Source organism: Procambarus clarkii, unplaced genomic scaffold (genome assembly GCF_040958095.1).
Source record: "Procambarus clarkii isolate CNS0578487 unplaced genomic scaffold, FALCON_Pclarkii_2.0 HiC_scaffold_196, whole genome shotgun sequence".
NCBI lineage: Eukaryota > Metazoa > Arthropoda > Malacostraca > Decapoda > Cambaridae > Procambarus > Procambarus clarkii.
Genome location: NW_027189229.1, coordinates 275,580 through 280,000, shown reverse-complemented (window position 1 = coordinate 280,000; position 4,421 = coordinate 275,580). Strand labels below are relative to the sequence as shown.

Below are 4,421 nucleotides of genomic sequence, written 5' to 3'. Positions count from 1 at the left end.
AGACTCATGGAATTTAATATTTATAAAGAAATGCAAAGTGACATTAGCACAGGCACTCAGTATAGTGAGTAGGAAGAGATTGGACACGGGGGAAATACCAGATGCGCTTAAAGCAGCAGACATAGCCCCTCTACACAAGAGAGGGAGCAAAGTACTGGCAAAGTATTATAGACCAGTTGCACTAACGTCCCACATAATAAAAGTATTTGAGATATTGATCAGGAGTCAGGTCACTACTTTCATGGAAACAAATGATCTCTACAATCCAGGCGAACATGGATTTACAGCGGGAAGATCATGCCTCTCACAGCTACTTGACCATTACGACAAAATCACTGAGGCATTAGAAGAAAAAGGGAATGCAGATGTGGTATACAGTACACGGATTTCACAAACGCATTCGACAAATTTGACCATGGAGTGATAGCACACAAAATGAGGTCAATGGGAATAACTGATAAAATAGGACGCTGGATACTCAGTTTTCTGTCAAACAGAACACAAAGAGTAACAGTCAACCATATAAAATCGAGTCCAAGAACAGTTAAAAGCTCTGTACCTCAAGATACAGTCCTTGCACCATTGCTTTCCCTTATTCTCATATCAGATATAGACTCATATACAAGGCACAGCGTTGGATCATCCTTGGCAGATAACACAAAAATCAGCTTAAAAATTATCTCTGCTGAAGATATTGAAAAACTACAAGTAGATACAGTATTAATAAAGTTTACGACTGGGCAGCAGAAAATAACATGATGTTTAACAGCGACAAATTCCAGGTACTCAGATAGGGTAAAAATGAGAACCTTAAACATAATACAGGGTACAAGACACAATCAAATTTGTCCATAGTAGGAAAGTAACATGTAAAGGACTTGGGAATAATAATGTCTGACAAACTAAAGTTTAGGGAGCATAACCAAGCAAATATTGTGGCAGCCAGAAAAATGAGAGGATGGATTACGAGAACTTTCAAATCCAGGGATCCCATCACAATGGTTGTACTCTTCAAGTCACTTGTGTTGTCCCGTCTTGAGTACTGCTCAGTACTCACTTTCCCCTTCAGAGCAGGTGAAGATTGCTGAAATAGAGGGAATACAGAGAACATATACAGCATGCATAGACTCGATAAAGCACCTAAATTATTGGGATCGCCTCAAAGCCCTCCAAATGTACTCACTAGAAAGGAGACAAGAGAGATAACAAATAATATACACATGGAAAATACTGGAGGCCCAGGTCCCAATAAATAAACAGTAAAATAACAACATACTGAAGTGAACAATATGGAAGAAAATGAAGAATATAACCAGTGAAGAGCAGGGGTGCCATAGACACAATCAGAGAGTACTGAATAAACATCAGAGGTCTGCGGTTTTCAACATACTCCTAGCGAGCATAAGAAATATTGCCGGAACAACCGTGGACTTCTTCAAGAGAAAACTAGATAGTTTTCTCAAAGGAGTGCCGGGCCAACCGGGCTGTGGTGGGTATGTGCGCCTGCAGGCCACTCCAAGCAACAGCCTGGTGGACCCAACTCTCACAAGTCAAGCCTGGCCTACTGCCAGTCTTGCTGAGTAAAAAAACTCCCAGAACCCCATCAAGCAGGTATTGATTGCTCTTTAAATACTTAGTATAAGCAAAGATATTTAATGTCTGGTGAAGGATGGAGGGTAGGCAATCCAAGAGAGGAGGTGCATACTCTAGATGAAAGCAAACTAAGTAATACTTAATAAATATTCTAAATTGGAATTTTAGGTAATAATGTACAATCTTTGGATGACAAAACAACACATCAGAAAACGAAGATGCAATGATCTTTACGTCTGTCTGGGACAATTATCAAATTGTGTAATTAATATTTTTGTGAATCATTTGCTAATTATACTCTTAGCTAAATGGATAATATGTAGCATGAAAGAATGCTTCATACACTTTTCTGTCCTGAAAATTATGATAATTTGGGCTATCATAGAGTATGCAATATGATTAAAATATACACCAAATCAAGTCGACGATCCAAGCATCGGTTAGGTTAGGCTAGGTTTGGTTTGGTTAAGTTAAGTTAGGTTAGATTTGGTTAGGTTAGATTTGGTTAGGTTAGATTTGGTTAGGTTAGATTTGGTTAGGTTTGATTAGGTTAGGTTAGGTTAGGTCAGCCTAACATATCATATTTATTCATTACTAACGTATTGCCAGGAAGCTTTGTGAAGCTTGTGTAGCTTGTGGTAGCTTGTGGTAATTAGACAGACCTGTAATTGGGGGGAAAGGGGGGAGGGGGGAACCTCAATATAAGCCTAATTTGTAGCTTCCTGTTCTCCGACACAATGATTTATTTTACGTCAGGCTTTCAGCACAGCCGCATAAAAAAACCTGGTTATTTATTTATTAATATACGAGATGGTACACTGGGGGTTAAGAGAGAAAATAGGAATAATGATGATTTTACAATCTTGCCCGAAACGCTATGCGTACTAGTGGCTTTAGGTATTGTATGTACTACCTCTATCTATAAATCAAACAGAATGTTTGTACTGTAACTCTGCATCTATGTATATATTTTTCCTAAATCAATTATTATTATTATTGTAAAGCCACTAGCACGCATAGCGTTTCGGGCAAAGATCCCGTACCCAGAAGCTGGGTATCTTTGGTTGCCCTGTGACTACTCTTATGACATTCCCTAACTCTTTATGACATTCCCTAACTCTTATGACATTCCCTAACTCTTATGACATTCCATAACAGTATTGTTAAACTAATAACAATGAACAGTAGTTCAATATTACCGGAATAATCCAACTCATGTGGCCATGTTTTTGTTGTGAAGCCCGGTCGATCAGTTCGTATACATCATACCTTCTTACGAAGGTTAGAGTCTTAAAAATGTCTTACCATTGCTGAGAAATCATAAGATATAATTATTTACAATAATACACTGGTTGTTTTTGTTGATTTAGGGGCGATGACATGAGTAAACTGGTTATGTTGTGATGATTTAGGGGCAACGAACTGTGGTTATTAGACTATGTTTTGTACATAAGCAAAAAAAACAAGATGTAATTCTTTTAATTATAACAATAATAACGACAAAAAGTTAATAATTAATGTACTTGTTAAGCAAAATTCGCAATATCTTAGTTTTCTTTAGGAAAAAAAAAGACATCTGGAAAAAGATCTGCATACTATGTCTTACATTTTATTCCGTTATTTACACTAAAAGAACAATTAAACGTACACTATCGGCCGTGCCTGGTGCACGAGCACCAGGCACGGGCACCGGGAGCATCCCAGACACTGCCTTAATCGACTGAGATTAAGGCAGTGTTATTTTCATTCCTTTAGAACAAGGAAATCTCATTCTTAAACTGTATAATATGAGCTGCGCAATAATTGCTGATCTTCAATAAAGAAATTCTGGAGGGTTTGTGCAAGGATTAGGATGAGTTAGCCTAGTTTTTACTGTATATCCGTTTCTGGTTACTCAAGGGTGACAGTGGCGGGCAACACGAGAATAAATATTTGTATAAATTCCAATTTCGATCAGATCTACTTGGGGATAGTTTACAAATGTTCGCCATGAAATTTACGTTTTCTTTAATAGCCGAAGAGCTTATTTGAGAAAACAGTATGGCATTGAATCAGCGTGGTAAAACAATTGTATTATTGACACGACGAGTATAATCGACGTAGTTTTTATATATGTTGCCGGCCGAACACATCCTTATGTGACGTTTTATACTTATGTTCTTCTAGAACATTCTATTGCGAACACATTGGTACAAAAATGAAATACGTACATCGAAAACTAATGTCAGAACAGTGACAAGAGTATACACTTTTAAATATGGCCGCTCGATCGCCGATACACTAATTTCATTTGGGGAAATTTATTTTTTCATACGCCGTTTCGCGACAATTATTTATAACTGATATAAATGTTGCAAAAGAAGTTTATGATTAAGTAACATATTACACATTAAAAAAAATGAATACATTAATACCTAAACAGTTTGTAAATACAGTGATAAATTGTGCCAAACATTACACAATATTATTTACTAAGAAGCGTATGACAACTCAAAACGGCATGATTTCAACAGGATTTTTTATAGTTGTCAAAAAACTCTGATTTTAATTATCAAGTATTTGTCACAATGTATTTTATATAATTATGAGGCAGTGGAACGACCAAATTGTTCTGTATTATAAATGCATAATGCTAAATTTCTATATACATAACAGTAAAATAATGACCACCTACATTTAAGGATAACTAGGAAATAGTAACTGGAAACTTTATTTGAACGAAAATTCAATACCAAATTTCTTAGATGTTTTTCTTAATATAAAGATCAACAGTAACGAATCTTATTCATTATGGACAAATTAACAAAAAAAAAACATAATTTTCATTG

At 36.1% G+C, this 4,421-nt stretch overlaps 1 protein-coding gene across 11 annotated transcripts in view; it reads right to left on the bottom strand.

Moving 5' to 3' along the window:
• The window catches only part of LOC138349834 (uncharacterized), a 15,350-nt gene extending 12,310 nt beyond the window's left edge, over positions 1-3,040 (bottom strand). For 9 of the 11 annotated variants that reach the window (XM_069320574.1, XM_069320575.1, XM_069320576.1 and 6 more), the window contains exon 1: positions 2,793-2,949. The gene's annotated coding sequence lies outside the window, so the exon portion shown is untranslated. Of the gene's footprint in view, positions 1-2,792 lie in introns of all 11 variants that reach the window. The other 2 variants (XM_069320581.1, XM_069320579.1) reach the window with 2 other exon arrangements.
• Positions 3,041-4,421: the final 1,381 nt, after the last annotated feature.